We start from the raw sequence: 11886 nt of genomic DNA on the forward strand, positions 1-11886 counted from the left end.
TATAACACCATTCCTATTCAAAACACTAAAGAGCATAGGAATAAATGGAGTCTTTCTAAAAATAATAAGTAGCATCTACCTTAAACCTTCAGCCAGCATTACATGTATTTGGGATAAACTAAAAGCATTTCCAATAAGATCAGGGATGAAACAAGGATATGCATTATCTCCCCTGTTGTTCTATATGGTACTAGAAACATCAGCTTTAGCAATAAGAGAAGAAAAATAAATTGAAGGTATTAGAATAGGCAAAGAAGAACCAAAGCTATCACTCTGCAGATGATATGATAATATACTTAGAGAATCCTAGAGAATCAAGTAAAAAACTACTTGAAGTAATAAACAACTTTAACAAAGTTGCAGGCTATAAAATAAATCCACATAATTATCAGCATTTCTATATATTACCAACAAAACCCAGCAGCAAGAAATAGGAAGAGAATTCCATTTAAAATTACTGTAGACATCATAAAAATATTTAGGAGTCTACTGACTGAAACAAATACAGGAACTATATGAACACAATTACAAAACACTTTTTACACAAATAAAGTCGGATCCAAATAATTGGAAAAACATCAGTTGCTCATGAATAATATAATAAAAATGATAATTCTACCTAAGTTAATTTACTTATTCAGTGCCATACCAAACTACCAAAAATTATTTTATAGAGGTAGAAAAAATAATAACAAGATTCCTTTGGAAGAAAAAAAGGTCCAGAATATCAAGGGAACTAATGAAAAGGAATGCTAGGAAAGGGGACCTAGCCATTTCAGACCTTAAATTGTATTATAAAGAAGCAATCATCAAAACTACTTGGTACTGGCTAAGAAACAGAGTGGTGGATAAGTGGAATAAGTTAGATATGGAAGACACAGTAGTCATTGACTTTAGAAATCCACTGTTTAATAAACCCAAAGACCCCAGCTTCTGGGATAAGAACTCACTAATTGACAAAAACTGCTGGGAAAACTAGAAAAGAATAGATCAGAAACTAGGCATAGACCAAAATCTTACACCATATACCAAAATATAGTCAAAATGGGTTCACAATTTAGATGTAAAGGCTGATACCATAAATAAACTGGGAGAGTAAGGAATATTGTATCTTTCAGATTTATGGAGAACAGAAGAACTTATGACCCAACAAAAGATAGAGAACATCATGAAATGCAAAATGGATAATTTTGATTACATTAAATTGAAAAAGTTTTTGCACAAACAAAGCCAATGCAACTAAAATAAGGAGGGAAGCAGAAAACTGGGAAAAAGTTTTTGCAACCAGTGTCTCTGATAAGGGCCTCATTTCTAAGATACATAGAGAATTAAATCAAATTTATAAGAATGCAAGTCATTCCCCAATTGATAAATGGTCAAAGGATATGAACAGGCAATTTTCAGATGAAGAAATTAAAGCTATCTATAGTCATATGAAAAAATGCTTTTAATCATTACTGATTAGAGAAATACAAATTAAAGTGAGTCTGAGGTACCATATCACACCTATCAAATTGGCCAAAATGACAAAACAGGAAAATAATAAATATTGGAGAAGATGTGAGAAAACCGGAATACTGTTGCATTGTTGGTGGAGTTGTGAACTGATTCAACCATTTTGGAGAGCAATTGGCAACCATGCCCAAAAGGCTATAAAAATGTGTATACCCTTTGATCCAGCAATAGCACTTCTAGGGCTGTATCCTAAAGAGATCATATAAATGTACAAAAAATATTTATAGCAGCTCTTTCTGTGGTGGCAAACATTTGGAAATTGAGGGGATGCCTATTAATCTGGGAATGGCTGAACAAGTTGTAGTATATGAATGTAATGGAATTATTATGCTATGAGAAATGATGAGCAAGTGGACTTCAGAAAATCCTGGAAAGACTTGTGTGGATTGATGCTGAGCGAAGTGAGCAGAACCAGGAGAACATGGGAGGCAGTAACAGTCACATTGTGCAATGACTAACTTTATTAGACTTAGCTCTTCTCAGCAATGCAAGCATCTAAGACATCTCCAAAAGTTTCTTGACGGAAATGCTATCCACTTCCAGAGAAAGAATTATGGAGTTTGAATGCAGATTGAAGCATACTATTTGCTCTTTTTTTTCTTCTGTTTTGTTTTGCTTCTTCTTTTTGTGGTTCCTCCTAGTGGTTCTAATTTTTCTTCACCTTTACAACATGACTAATGTGAAAATATATTTAATAGGAATGTACATGTAGAGCCTATATCAGATTGTGTACTCTCTTGAGAAGGGGGGTAGGATGGGAGGGGGATAAAATTTAAAGCTTACAACCTTATGGAAGTGATTGTTGAAAACTAAAAATAAATTTATTAATTAAAAGTAAGACCTGAATTAGATAATATAAACAATCTGGATATTTTCATTCTCAGTGTTAAAATTAATATCACTTTCATTGCTGATTCTATTTCAGTTGTGAAATCTCGCCATGGGGATGAAAATCATATTCTCATCAATTTAACTAGTGAAATATAATGACCAGTGCTCCAATGAAGATTTAAAGTGTTTCGAATAAATTTTATTGACAATTACATTACATCTTCACTTTTTAACATATTACTTTTCTTTGGAAATTCAACAAAAAAAATTTGTTTCTTTATGTTTCCTCATTTTTGAGCCAATTCCATCGTTCTGTTTTAGAACTAGCACCTGTGGTATGAGGGCTTGTTGAACCCTTTTCAGGGCTGCTCATCTACTTTGGTGTTCACCTTCACTAAGTTCTCATCTGCCACACCCCAATAAAACAATCTCAGCAGACAGGCTACAACAGGTTGAAGATAACTGACAGGCCTCAAACCCATTGGTGAGTTAGGGGGATGTCTTCTCCAAGCAGGTGAAGACTTCCCTTGGTAGAATTGGTGGATGAGAACAATTCTTCTAATGGCCAAGAAGGAAGCAGAGGCAGGCTCTGTGGAGCAATTAGAACTTGGTCAGACATTGAAGATGCCAAGTCTACCGCATACCAGGCCATCGCCTGACTGTTATCTTTCCAGTGGACTTTGATGACTCTGGAAGAGAGAATGAGGCTGATGACTTTGTGCTACTCTGCTTCACTTTAATCCAATACATGACAGAGTCAAGACATCACCATGTTATATCATTGGCCTATTTCAAAACAAAGGACAAACAAAAGTTTTCAGGTTACACGGAAGGTTCTCCAGGTCACATGGAGGCATACGTGTATGTATGTATGTATGTTTGTATATATATATATATATATATATATATATATATAATTTCCATGCAAGTTTAGACTCACTGAAATCTGTTCAAAGTCTCAAGGTTAAGAATTTCTGTTATAGATTATTTGACCTGGAAGGGATCATAGAAATTATTTATTTAACTCCTTTTCAATGATTAAGACACCAAGGCCAAGAAGATTTATGTGAATTTCATTAGAATATAACAGTCTTGAGAGCAGTGATTCTTTCCTTCTTTGCATTAGTATATTAAATACCTAGTACAACCCACCAGCATATAATAAGTGTTTAACAAATGTTCATTGATTGATGAAGATCACACAACAGAGCTGGAAGTGCAGACCTGACTCCTAGTTCTCTATTCTTTACAATTAAAAACTCAATGTGAATTTTATCCAGTAGGCTTTAATTAGTTCATGCTGATATACATACACATATACATGAGCATAATCACACATAAATACACACAAACACACACACACATATGTATACATCTTCAAACCAAATGACTAAGAATTAATGATTTTTTACTTACCCTGTATCTACATCTGCAAAAACTCAGTAGAAGTGATTAAAACTCAAATATGACAACATCTCTCCAACCATATTCAGAATTTACACTCCTTAAGTTCTTCAAATGCTTTGGGAAAGTCATTTAAAGACTATTTAGGGACTTCCCTTTTAGACTCATTCTTTATTGATTAAGTTTGTCTTCTCCCTTTGGCTAAACTGAACGTACTTATATTTTGGGATATGGCCCTTTCAAATTCTGGCACTAGGTTTTGACAAACTGAAAATATAAATTGTCCTACCTACTTCGAGATCTAATGTGACTTCTCAGACTCTCTTTTTTTACCACAGTCTATTCAAAGGTCAAATATCTACAACAAGAAGAGGCCACTTTCATTTTATAGACAGGAAACAGTGCCAATATAATAGATTTTTTTTAATTGCAGTCAACTGTGATTTAGTCTTCATATCACACACACACACACACACACACACACACACACACACAAACACAATTCAGGCACCAGGACATTCATTTACATTTTGTTGTTGTTATTGTTGAGTCCATTTTCAGTAATGTTCAACTCTTTGTGATTCCATTTGGGATTTTCTTGGCAGGGATGCTGGGATGGTTTGCCATATCTTTCTCCAGTTCATTTTACAGATAAGGAAACTGAGGCCAAGAGTTTTAAGTGACTGCCCAGGGTAGCACAGCTAGTAAGTGTCTGAAGCAGGATTTAAACTCACCTAGATGAGTCTTCCTGACTCCAGGCCCTCACTTGATCCACTATACTACCTAGTTGCCTTTTCATATGAATATTTAACTGTAACTGCTTAGATAATTTACAATGTAGAAACCCTCTCCAGGAATACTGATCAGCAGCTCAACTATAGATTTTCCTTACAGAGGCAGTTGTGGTGAAGTGAATATAGGCCAAGTTTTGAAGTCAGAAATATCTGGGTTCATTTTGCCTGTGACAAATATGGACAGTGTGATAAAGGGCAGGTTACTTTCACTTCTAAGATCCCTAGGCAACTCTCTAAGATTAAATAAGTATAAATGATGTTTTGTTTTTTCCTAGTAAATGGGCTAGTGGCCCTGAATCTGGATATTTTTTATCCGCTTCCCAATTTTCCAATAATTAGAAGCAGTTTGACTGTATCTCATGAACTAACCATTCAATTCAGTCAAAACCACCAGACACATAGAAAAAAAAAAGTGATTTTATTGGAATTTAGGCTCAATTAGTCAGTTATTGGATTTAATGGCCAAATTTAATTAAATGTTCACAAATAACATGCAGATACACTTCTAGGAAATGAATAAAGGAAAGCAAAGAAATGGAAAGAAAAAAGAGAAGTACTACCGCCTTGAAGTTAAACTTCTTTATTTATTACAAATAATCAAAATATTTATTTGAGCTAAAACATTTGAAATTATCTAATATTTTGGTGTAAATGCCAAACATGCATAGATGAGGACAATGGAGATGCCTAAACATATATAAGATTCTTATATTCTGTAGCCAGTACACATCAAAAATTTAAGGAATTAATGGGAAAATTTCACTTGCCTGAGAATCTTGGCAGTAATAAGCTTATTATTCATGTGGTTACAATACAAGATGAAAAAAAGAAAATGTGTGTTCATTTACTCATGGTCTAAGTGATCAATTAAATAATTATTGACACATATATGAATTCTAAATTTACATTTAAATAAAAAAGAGGAGGAAGGAAGAAAAAGGAAAGTGCCAACTGTCAGGTACTGTGCTAAATACTAGGGATACAAATAAAGGCAAAACAAAAAAAAACAAAAAAACAGTCCCTGCTCTCAAGAATCATACAGGCTAATGGGAGAGACAACATGAAAATAACCACGTACAAACAGATTAAATAAAGAATAAAATGGAAATAGACAATGGAAGAAAGACACTGAATTTAAGGGGGATACAGAAAGGCTCATTGAAGAAGGTCAGTTTTTATTTTATTTTATTTTTAAATTAATTAATTTATTTTTAGTTTTCAACATTCATTTCAAAAGATTTTTAGTTCCAAATTTTCTCCCCATCTCATCCCTCACCCCACCCCAAGATGGCATGCATTATGAATACCCCTTCTCCTAATCTGCCCTCCCTTCCATCTCTCCCCCTTTCTCTTATCCCCTTCCCCTTCAATCTTCCTGTGGGGCAGGATAGATTTCTATACCCTATTTCCTGTATATCTTATTTCCCAGTTGCATGTGTAAACAGTTTGGGTTTTTTTTAACTTTTGTTTTTAAAACTTTAGGTTCCAATTTTTCTCCCTTCCTCCCTCCCCACTCACCCTCATTGAGAAGGCAAGCATCTCGATACAGGTTATACATGTATAGTCATGCAAAACACATCCATAGTAGTCATGTTGTGAAAAACTAAGTATATTTCCCTTCATCCTGTTCTGTCACAATTTATTCTATTCTCTCTTTTGACCCTGTCCCTCCTTAGAAGTGTTTGCTTCTGATTACCCTCTCTGCCAATCTGCCTTCCCCTCTATCATCCCCCTACTCTCTTGTCCCCTTCCCCCCTATTTTCCTATAGGGTAAGATAGATTTCCAAACCCAATTGAGAGTGTATGTTATTCTCTCCTTAAGCCAAATCCTATGGGAATAAGATTCACTCATTCCCTCTCACCCTCCCCTGTTTCCTCTCCACTATAAAAACCTTTTCTTGTCTGTTTTATGTGAGATAATTTACCCCATTCTATCTCTCCCTTTCTCCTTTCCATATAATACTCTCTCACTCCTTAATTTTATTTTCCAGGTATCATCCCTTCATCTTCAACTCACCCTGTGTCCTCTATATATCTATCTGTCTATCTATCTATCTATCTATCTATCTATCTATCTATCTATCTATCTATCTATCTATCTACCTATCTATCTATACATACATACATATAATTTTTTGCCTCCAACTACTTTAACACTGACAAAGGACTCATGAATTACAAATATCATCTTTCCATGCAGAATGTAAACAGTTAAACCTTAAGAAGTCTCTTATAATTCCTCTTTCATGTTTACCTCTTCGTGTTCCACTTGAGTCTTGTATTTGAAAGTCAAATTTTTTATTCAGCTCCGTTCTTTTCATCAAGAATGCTTGAAAGTCCTTTATTTCATTGAATAACCATTTTTTCCCCTTAAGGATTATGCTCAGTTTTGCTGGGTAGGTGATTCTTGGTTATAATCCTATCTCCTTAGCCCTCCAGAATATTGCATTCCAAGCCTTGCAGTCCCTTAATGTAAAAGCTCTTGTGTTATCCTGATTGTGTTCCCACAATACTTGAATTGTTTCTTTCTGGGTGCTTGAAATATTTCCTCCTTGATCTGGGAATTCTGGAATTTGGCTACACTATTCCTAGGAGTTTTCTTTCAGGGATCTCTCTCAGGAGGTGATCAATGGATTCTTTCAATTTCTTTTTTGCCCTCTGGTTCTTAAATATCAGGGCAATTTTCCTTTATAATTTCTTGAAAGATGATGTCTAGGCTCTTCTTTTTTTTCTTTTGATCGTTGCTTTCAGATAGTCCAATATTTTTAAAATTCTCTCTCCTGGATCTCTTTTCCAGGTCAGTTATTTTTCCAATGAGATATTTCACATTGTTTTCTATTTTTTCATTCTTTTGAATTTGTTTTACCCTGTCTTGATTTCTCATAAAGTCACTAGCTTCCAATCGCTCTATTCTAATTTTTAAGGAAGTATTTTCTTCAGTAAGCTTTTGGGCTTACTTTTTCATTTGGCCAGTTTTGCTTTTTAAGGCATTCTTCTCCTCATTGGCTTTTTGGACCTCTTTTATCATTTGGGTTAGGCTATTTTTTAAGGTATTATTTTATTCAGTAGCTTTTTGGGTCTCCTTTAGAAAGCTGTTGACTTATTTTTCATGATTTTCTTGCATCACTCTCATTTCCTTTCCCAGTTTTTCCTCTACTTCTCTTACTTGCTTCTCAAAATCCCTTCTGACCTCTTCCAAAGCCTGGGATTGATTCATATATTTCTCTTGGAGTCTTTGGATGTAGGAGCTTTGGTTTTATTGTCTTCTTCTGGTTGTATGTTTTGATCTTGTCATCAAAGTAAGATTTTATGGTCTGACTCTTTTTGTGCTGCTTGCTCATAATCCCAGCCAATTACTTGAGTTATGAACTCTTGGTTAAGGTAAGGGGTCCGTTTCCAGTGTGGAAAATGTACTCTTCCAAACTTCAGAGGTTTTGTGCAGTTGTTTTCAGAGATTCTTCTAGGGACCTGTAAATTTTCAATTCTTCCAAGATGCTATGATCAAGGGTGAGGTGTTTATTCCTTTCCTGGCCTGTGCTCTGGTCTATGAGGGCCCACAAGCACTCTTTTCTGTCTTGGAACTGTGAGGAGGATTTCCTCTCCACTACCACTGCAAGCTCCATCAGGCCGGTGCTCCTCCTCGCCCCAGGACCACCACCCAGAACTGTGACCCACATCCAAGCACAAGCAAAGCAAGAGAATCCTGCACCAGCAAAGAGATCCCTGCAATCCCCCTCTGATCAGTCATTCCCCCTCAATCTGTGGGAAGCCCGGGAAGTCCTCCGCTCTGGGGCCGAGCTTGGGGACTGGGGCTGGGACTGCACCTCTTTCTCGCCGAAGACACAGACCTTTCCTACTGACCTTCTAAATTGCCTTTAGCGTTCATGTTTTGAGAAGTCTGAAAACCACCATAGCTGCCTTTGATTCAGTCCTCTGAGGCCTGCTCCAGGTTCAGTGAGGCCTGTGTGCCCATGCTGAACTGCGCACCTCTCCCAGCCCAGCCCGAAATACCTTTCTGATCAACCATCAGGTTGTCTTGGGCTGGAAATTTGTTTCACTCTGTCTTTTCGTGGGTTCTGCTACTTTAGAATTTGTTTAGGGTCCTTTTTACAGGTATTTGGAGGGGTTTGAGGGGGAGCTCAAGCAAGTCACTCAGAAGGTCAGATTTTAAATATGGCTTGAAAGATACCAGGTAAGCCAAAAAGTGAAGAGAAAGATGAAGAGAGAAAATATTCCAGACATGAGGAATAGTCAGTAAAAGAGGTCATAGCCAGGAGATGACTGTATCAGGAATAGAAATGAAGCCTTTGTCAATGGATGAAAGAATGTAAGAAGGCTGGATTTGGGAGCAAGTGTAAGGTGCAAGAAGAATGGAAAGATAGGAAAATGCCAAGTTTTGAAGGGCGTTAGATGCCAAATAGGATTTTATATTTGATCTTAGAGATAATAGGAATTTGTTGAGTAGGGAAAAGGCATCTCCTCCCTGACCCCTTATATCTTACTTTAGGCAGCTGCCTGCCTTATCTATCCCTAGTGCAGCCATGGGCTTGACTATTATTTGGAGTAAGTCTCTTCATATCTTTGTTTTAAATTTACATATTCATAGAATATGATAGAGGTGATTAGTTAACAGTACTGTTACGAGAATAAGTACATATATTTTTACATGGTCAGTAACCTGATTTTCATCCTGGAAAAATCAGATGTTAAAACTAGGAGTTTTTTGATGTTCTAATTGAAGAAAAAATATGTGTTACTTGGATTTTTAATTGCAGAAAATTAATAAGTATAAGGTAGAGAGAAGAAGTATCAGAGAAAGCCTACATTTGCTCATTCTTCTCAAATTCAAAACTGATTATTTCTACTTCTGGGGAAATAATTACCTGTTTAACATGCTACATAAGTTTTTTTTTATTTTCTTAATGTTTATTGAATAATTTATTTTATTACTTTCTTTAGTTTTTGCCAAAAGTGCTTAAAATTACACCCTACACCAGTTCCATATTTGAGTTGATTAACATACATCAACTCTCACTTCCCCTGACCCGGAGACTTTGTTTGCTTTTCCCAAACTCTAGACATACTTTTCACCTATCAAAAATAAGACATAGAGTAAAGAAATATAATTTTACCAGGATTGTCATGAAGATCAAAAGGGATAGTATATATAAAGTATTTCACAAACCTTACATGCTAGCTATTATTGTTATTATTAATTTGGTTGCAATCCACATTGTACACTAAGGCATCAAAATTCCTGATTCTTAATAACAGAGAAAAAAATGTGATTTTTATTGTCTGAATATACAATTATTAAATCTTATATAGGACACACAAAATTCCTTGCCATGTTCTGGTCAACAAGTGGATAGAAATACTCAATTTAAAAAAAATCACTCTTCCTTTTATTAGCTGTTGTGATAAATTGCATAGTTTTTATATCACTAACTTTTGTTCTGAAAAGTAAAACCAATATGAGAGTAACTCATAACATTTTTTCTGAAGGAACATTGTTAGACAGACAAACCTAATTAAATAAGACAAATCACACAGTTGTAGAATGGAGTATAATAGAAATAAATTAAAGATTGGTAGAAATAGTGGTCCAAGGTATATTAGAATATAGTTTTAGGACCAATCTTTAGCACATTTTACTGGAGCATAACTAAATTTAGCAGAATTTGCTGCTCTACCTGAAACACAATTTAGGTTTGGAGTTGTAGGATCTGTTATTTTTTTCAGAGTACATGACCCCTCAAATCTCTCTTCAGCTTAATATGTGGTCATTGGAAGTTGCTGAGGCAAAACAATCCCAACAGCCAAACTGAAGATTAGCCCTCCAAGCTTATCAGGCTGCAACCAACCACTGTTAATCATTATAATCAAAATAACATATTTGTCTAAAGTTCAGTCTCGGGTCTTTGAAGCATTGTCTTTTCGTATTTCTGTTAGTTGGATATTAAAAACAGAACCAATTAAGAAATATACAATTAAGGAATTGATCTGTAATATTTTAGAATAAATTCAGTGTTTCATACACTGTCAGATGTGCTTGATGACCAACAGTTGGGTTCATTCAACTATTGCCATTATTTTCTGCCTGCTGCTACAATTTAAGAAGCTAACTCACACAATAGATAGAATACCGGACCTGAAGTCAGAAAGACCTGAGTTTAAATCCAGCTTCTGACATTTAATAGCTGTGTAACTTGTGTAGCAAGTCACTTAACTTCAGTCTGTCTCAATTTCTTCATGTGTAAAATGATGACAGTAATAGCACCAACTTCCCACAATTGTTTTGAGGATCAAATGAGATAGTGTTTGCAAATCACTTTGCAATCCTTAAGGGACTATATAAATGCTAGTTAATATTTATTATTGTCGTTGTTATCATTATTATTAAGAAGGGGAGGAACCATGAAGCAAAGGAAAGAGTACTGAATTTGGATTCAAAATGTCTGGGTTCAAATTCTACCTCTTCTATTTACTAATTGTGTAACCTCTCTAGGCTTTGGTTTCCCCATTGAAAGGAGCTAAATGACCCCAGAATTCCTTCCAACTCTACATCTAAGATCTTAATACCCTCAGGGCTAGAGTGGGAAAATATCTGGAATGATTGTGATGTAAAACACGAAAGATACTGATAAATCCTCAACATAAAAACAGACACACACACTCACATACGCACTCATACACATACACTCTCTTACACACTCGTGCTCCCACATGCACATACAAGAAAGTTCAATATATTTTTTCTGTTACATTGATAGCCCCAGGAGAAAAAAAAGTTGAAGTTGTTTTTGTAAATTATATATTCTAGATAACTTTATCCATCAAAGTCTTAATTTCATGAATAGAGAGGATAAATTTGGACCATATTACCTTATTAAATCAATGATTTTGATGACTCTTACAGATACAGATATGTATATATGTATACATACCTCTGTGTGTTTTTACACTTACACCCAAATATATGTATGTATGTGCATATATGCACATGCACCTGTGTGTACACCTTCAATACCTCACATTTTCCACAATCCTTATGATTTTCATCTTGAAGCATATCCCAGTTAACTCCAAGTCATTTCTTTGAATCATTTCAGTTGTACCTGACTCTTCCTGATCCCGTTTTGGGTTTTCTTGGCTGAATCACTGGAGTGGCTTGTCATTTCTTTCTCCAGGTCATTTTGTAGATGAGAAAACTGAGGCAAACAGGGTTAAGTGACTTTCCCAGGGTCACACAGCTAGGATGTGTCTGAGGCTAGATGTGAATTCAAGACTCCCTAACTCCAGGCCTGGAGCTCTATTCCCCAGCACCATCTAGAATCACTTA

At 35.4% G+C, this 11886-nt stretch overlaps 1 pseudogene; it reads left to right on the forward strand.

Moving 5' to 3' along the window:
* The window catches only part of LOC114024454, a 112570-nt pseudogene extending 104147 nt beyond the window's left edge, over window positions 1-8423 (forward strand).
* Window positions 8424-11886: the final 3463 nt, after the last annotated feature.

This window comes from Vombatus ursinus, unplaced genomic scaffold, assembly GCF_900497805.2.
Source record: "Vombatus ursinus unplaced genomic scaffold, bare-nosed wombat genome assembly UNPS02014821.1, whole genome shotgun sequence".
In the NCBI taxonomy this organism is placed as follows: domain Eukaryota; kingdom Metazoa; phylum Chordata; class Mammalia; order Diprotodontia; family Vombatidae; genus Vombatus; species Vombatus ursinus.